The following is a 6,422-nucleotide window of genomic DNA, read 5'->3' as shown; positions in this document are numbered from 1 at the left end:
TTCCTGTACTGTAGTATGGCCATTTTTATGTTGTTCACAGCTAGAGAATTATACTTGCTGTCTCCCTCTCATACTCTCAAGCAAACAATTTCAGGAAATTTAAATGACACATTTTCAGGGTACAGGTAAAACCAAAGACTAACCTTTTATTTTTCCATAGAGATGACCAATCCTTATTTAGGCCCCACCTAATGTAGTCTAAAACAAATAACTACATGTGGTGCGCTGCTATTTGAATGATTTGTTATTAAGGTCAATTTTGTTTAAAAGAGGGGGAAAAAAAGAAAAGATAGGAGGGGGCAAGAGATTATAGTTGTTGTTAAGAAATGCAGTTTGTAAGCTTCAGTTCGTGTACAAGTCCCTTCCCAGCTAAGGACAAGGAATGTTTCAGCTTAGGTGTGGACAATATAAACCTGTAAAGAATTGTCAAGGTCAGTGCTAGTGAAGTCAGGCCTGATTTATTGTGTGTTTCTCCAACAAGGACAGTGTAGAGGGTTGCATTTGATTAGTTTTCAGCACCGAGGTATTGCTAGGGGGAAAAAAACCCCTACAACTCAACAAATTACTGTGCTGTGGATGTGGTGAGATCAATAGTGGTCATATAAGAAGCATATCTCTTTTATTTCTTTTTTTTGGATGTATGCTCAAAGACCTTGACATTTTACAGAGTGTGGGAAGTTTAGTCTTTTAACACGTCTTAGTGAAGTGCTGTCTTCGAGGTGCACGGCGCTTCCACCCCAGCTGATGCTGCCATCCCTCCAGAACGCACATGCGCCTTCTTATCTGTGCTCGCAGCACGTGGGATGGGTAACCTACGGCGTTCGGGAGGCTCACAGCATCCTGCTGGGGACATGTGATATGTCTCTTTGGGGGACATTTGGAAGCGTAGAAGCAGACTTGTTTTATAATGCTCGGCAGTGTTTTAAATGAGCGTACGGGGAATTGTGGGAACATTTCAGTCATTGGGAACGGTTCAAGGTTTGAAGCAGAGTAATATCCAGGCAGATATATTTTGATGGTAGCTCACCTTGGGGAGAAGAATAATATTGTTGCTCACACTCAACCTGAGGCTGCTAATCAGTGCTGTCTGGGGTTGGAAAGTCAACAGCCCTCCACAGAGGGAAGACCCAGAGACTGGCAGCTGGCGAAGCTTATTTTAGAATTGAAGCTGATTGTTCAAATGCTTAAAATGTTCTATTTTTTTGTTTGTTTGTTTCTAATATTTCCCTTCCATAGTTGGCAGCATCTCAGGTTTACCAAACTGGACTCCTGGTGCATCTAATACTTCGGGCTCTGGCTGTATTTCATCTCTTTCTTCCTCTGCTGTAGCTGTTTCGCAGTTCATCTACTTAAAAGGGGGTGGAAAAGATTTTGTAAATCAAAGGGCTGGCTCAGTTCTTCTTCCTTTTGACTATTTGGAAGAATTCCTTTGAGAATAAAATTGTAGATCTGAAAAAATATGCTGCTTTCATGATACTTCCCCTGCTTCTATGGAAATGGTTTGCTTTTCCTTTGCACTCTATATGGGTGGTTTTCAAGCTGTTCTTCAGTGGGTTCCTCTGCGGTGCGTAATCTGTATGTTATAGGAATAAATCAGCACACAATTATTTCAAAAGATGTAATTATTAATCTTTAACTGTTTATAAATGGAGTGAAAATATGACTGGTAATATAGAATATCACAAAAATGATAGAAAAAAATACAGACATTGCAGGGGCTGGGGAGTTAGTCTGACAGCTGCGAGGTTTTGTCTTATCAATAAATAACTTGTCAAGGGAGAGTGAGGCCGCAAGTCCTAGAAATTAATTTTTTTTTTTTGCTAGAGGTCTTTCCAGAGGAAAATTGGTCTGACCTATATAAATAACATACAGATTTCAACAGGCCATTTTAGTGTTAAAAGATATTTCATCTATTTAAGCTTTGAATATTGTCTCATTAAGCGTAGAGCTGCATAGCAGGTTACCAAGATGCACAAGCTGTCTTCAGTATTTCTTTATGAATGTAAGCAGAGGTAGCAAGACTCTGGTTCGATTTTGACTGTATGGAAGTTAAAGAGGAAACTGTGATTGCTGTTGTTAAATGTATGCATGCATATATGGATTTTGCACTGCATAATGACTGTTTAACAAGTTTCTGCTGCTACCAAGGATCATGTAACTCTTCCCTTGCAAAGAGAGGCTGGCTAGGAAGCTCTTGAGCTGGCCTTTTTGTCTTTGAGATAACACAGCACTCCTAGGGCCAGCTTACGGCTGCAAATTACGAATGTGTAAGGAAACCACTGAATTTAGAGAAGAATATAGGCTTTTTTTGTCTCCAGATTTCACGAGCTCGCCTTGGGTTTTTGCCAGTTCAAGGACCCCTCATGGAAAACAAAAGCCATTATTGTCACAAAGATAAAATCTCTGAGAGAATGTGTCGATAGGAGTAGGGCTCCTAATTAAGCATGTGATGGTTGAGTTGTAGGCTAATTATCTTTTCCATCTGTTACATAATAGAATTTTGTAACATTGGGATTTAAGGTTTGTCCATTTTTGCTATCTTTCATTCTAAACCTGGATGTCTCTGCCAAGGCCAACAATGAAATGAGCACATTAAGATAATAAATCTTAATGTGAACAGACAAAGTTATTTATTTTGGATGAACAAGGCTACATGTAAGAGTGGGGTGTGTTTGGGGTTGACTGGTTACTGGAGGTGGGAGTGCTTTAAGAGTTGAATGCTTGTATAATAAGCTTTAGTTGTGGGAACATTTGAGCCTGACATGTGAAAGAATGCAGACCTTTCATACATTTTTCTCACATACCATATCTTGATTTAGTGTTGCCATTTCCATAGAGGAAATGGCAATGCTTTGCTTGAACCAAATGATAAATTTCCTTTAAACTTAGTCATATCCCTTAGATCAGGGAAATAAATTCCCTCTAAACTTTTGTCAAAGCAGTTGAGGGAAAAATTGCGTGTCTTAAAGTAACCTGCTGTCTACAAGGACATGATGTTAGTCAATGAGCAGGGGATTGTGTTTTTCCTCTTTTTAAAGTCTTTTTATAACAGCCCTAGAAAAATAGAAGTGTTTATCAGAATCTGAATTGGGTTTGTGAGTACTGCGCGGTCAGACCAGTTGTAAATGTTACTTGTGCTTGGACAAACCCACACTTGTTCCTTCAAGTAACAGGGATGAGTGGGGCGTAGTGCTGTATCATCCGTGTTTCTGCATTTGAGCTTTTTGACAGTGTGTGGATTTTGAAATTGATGTTCTTCAGCATGTAATACACTTTTCCAACTGCATCTTGTACAGAAGCGTAGCAGGAAAAAGTCTGCACTAGATCTTGGTGCTTCTGTTACAGTAAAATGCTTCTGGAGTTCTCTGTGTAGCATTAAACATGGATTATAACTAGGAAGAGCTTTTGATAAGTCATGGAGAGTAGTGCAGAATCATAACGAGGTGCAATAGGGATTTAGAATATATATATAGCTAAATATCAATAATGATCATTGCTGCCTACATATCCCTTGCCATTTTACTACTTAAGCCTGAGAAAAAAAGATCTTTTGGTGCTGCTTGGGGTGTTAAAAAATTTTTAGGGGGGATGCTAAGTGAATTTGTAGGCCACTAAGCTGCTTGGTGTTGGAGATTGCTGAGTCTTGGTGTACTGCTCAGGAGCGGCATCTACAGCACTGGTGTCCTCTTAAGAAGGCAACAGCCAGTTCTTGAGCGTACAAGCAAGATTCGTGCTTACAGTGACCCTGCCAGGAATTAATGTGACAGGCTTTAGGCAGGTTTACCTCCTGGCATTGTACAAGGGAAGGTTCAGTCCGGTTTGAGTTTGGGAGGCTCAGTTACATCAAGTTGAGGCAAATGTACTGTTTCCAGTGACCCGCTTCCTTGCTCAGTGGGATGATCTGTGTGTTGAGGGTCAAAAATGTCTTTGTGTTTATGGCAGGAGCAGTCAGGAGTTTATGGGATGGAGCCTGTCAGAAGCGTGCTGTCCTGGATTAGCATCACTCCATAACAGAGACATTGCAGGTCTAGTGAGCAGGTAGAAGAACATGAGAGGCATGTTATGAAAATTAAGTTCTTTAAACTTTTATTGTATAACAAATTAAGTGCTCTGCGATTAAAAAAAAAAAAAGTGCTCAGTTTAACAAGCATTGAGCTGCTGTGTAAATCTTTTCATGAGCTGTTTATTGGTCCATCTCATTATGTAATGTAATTGCGTGGCCTGGCTTGCTGCCAGTAAATCACCTCTCTGGCCCTGTGGCACTTGCCACCATCCCTTATTCAACCTCTCTCTCTACAAGGAAGAGTCTGAAAAAACATGGTAATTGGAAAGATGACCAGGGTTTACAATAAGCTAATGGGAAACCCAGCTGCTTTGATAGTTTGCATAATCTCAGGGAGGAAAATCCAGTGCCTGGAAGAGAAGGCAACACCAATTATCCTCTTTATGGTAACACTGTTAGGGGATGTGTTTTCATCTGTGTGCGTGGTCATATTTAAACCCTCCAGTCTGTCTTTCCTAAGTTACTTCCTTATTGCAGAAGGGCCTAGCGGTTTTATATTTTAACTGGAGGAAATATCTCTTGAATGTGTGTTGAATTTGGAAGTCTGATTTGGCTCAATTAAAATGTGATTAGGCTTTCTGTGTCCATTGTAGAGGCTGGAGAAACATTTAATGTTGAAGGCTGGCCTGCTGGTTTTGGCTGAAATGTAGATAGAAATATGCAATGCTCTGAGAAATTCCAGGACTCCCACTAGGTCAAAAAATTTCTCTCAACTGTGGCATTTCATCAAGTTCCCTAGTAACATGTCTCCATGTATCGCAGTCGTTATTGCTTGGAAACCCACCAACTTCGCAATGAGCTGGGAGTATTTATTATATGTGCTGGATGGCATTCTCTTAGTGGAGAGGTCTGATTAAAATAATTCCTATCCCTTCTGGTTGCAGGCTGTGTTTGTGTTACAGTGCTGCTGTTGTAATGTGTGTTACATGCTTTGGATGAGATTGGTTTGGTTGCATGAGTATTTATCTAGTTGAATTCTATTAATTGCAGTATTTTTAATTAACCTAACCTGGTATAATATGTTCAGGATCCAGTAAAATCTGGGCTAAAGTAGAGATTAGCTATGCTTTCAGAAGTGTACTTGGCATAATTCAAAACATTATATACAGGGGATCTTAAAAATCCCTGAGCTAGTCATCCTGTTATAACCAAGCTAATTGGGAACTCTATGATAATGGCTCACTTCAGCATATCTGATCTTTAAATCTTTGTAAGAACTGTATCTAGCTGGTCTTCTGGTGGAACAACGCTTTTCTGGGTGGAAAATACAGAAAACTTAATCCAAGCTAAACTTTGTAGTGCACCTGGTCTCTGGCCTAGAACTGGCCGACAGCATAGCTGAAATCTCCCAACAGACCTTTCTTGGCTTTGGCGTGGTATTTTCGAGCAAGGTGTTAAGAGGTAGTCTGAAAAATTATTCCATGAATCATTTTCAACTGAAAGAACAGTGTGATTTGTGTACAGAACCAAAAACCTCTTCCTTTGTTACCACTCCAGTCAAAAGATGTTGATAATGCAGTAAGTTTATAGTAAAATGGGGCACAAATGTTCTGTGGAGCCTCAATGTACTCAGTATTTTTTAACCTATGATGTGCTGGATCCTCTAGACCCCCTTACTCTAGAATGTGCATGTTTCGAGCTGATTTCCTAGTGGCTAACCTAGTGGCTTTCTATGATGGTGTGACAACAGTGCACAAGGGAAAACTAATGGATGTTATCTATCTGGACTTCTGCAAAGCCTTTGATGATGGTCCCCCACAAACATCCTTCTCTCTAAATTGGAGAGCTATGGATTTGATGGGTGGACTGTTCGGTGGATAAGCAATTGGTTGGATGGTCATAGCCAGAGGGTAGTGGTCAACAGCTCAATGTCCGGATGGAGACCAGTGACGAGTGGTGTCCCTCAGGGATCCGTACTGGAACTGGTGCTGTTTAATGTTTTCATCAATGACTTAGACAGCGAGATTGAGTGCACCCTCAGCAAGTTTGCAGGTGACACCAAGCTGAGTGGTGCGGTTGACACACCAGAAGGAAGGGATGTCATCCAGCGAGACCTGGACAGGCTGGAGAGGTGGGCCTGTGTGAACCTCATGAGGTTCAACAAGGCCAAGTGCAAGGTCATGCACCTGAGTTGGGGTAACCCCCAGTATCAGTGCAGGCCGGGGGAAGAAAGAATCATAGAATCATAGAATGTTTAGGGTTGGAAGGGACGCCTAGAGGTCATCTAGTCCAACCCCCCTGCAGTGAGCAGGGACGCCGCTAACTAGATCAGGCTGCTCAGAGCCCCATCCAACCTGGCCTTGAATGTTTCCAGGGATGGGGCCTCCACCACCTCCCTGGGCAACCTGTTCCAATGTTT

This window comes from Egretta garzetta, unplaced genomic scaffold (genome assembly GCF_000687185.1).
Source record: "Egretta garzetta isolate BGI_Z169 unplaced genomic scaffold, ASM68718v1 scaffold553, whole genome shotgun sequence".
NCBI lineage: Eukaryota > Metazoa > Chordata > Aves > Pelecaniformes > Ardeidae > Egretta > Egretta garzetta.
Note: the sequence above shows the minus strand (reverse complement) of the source record.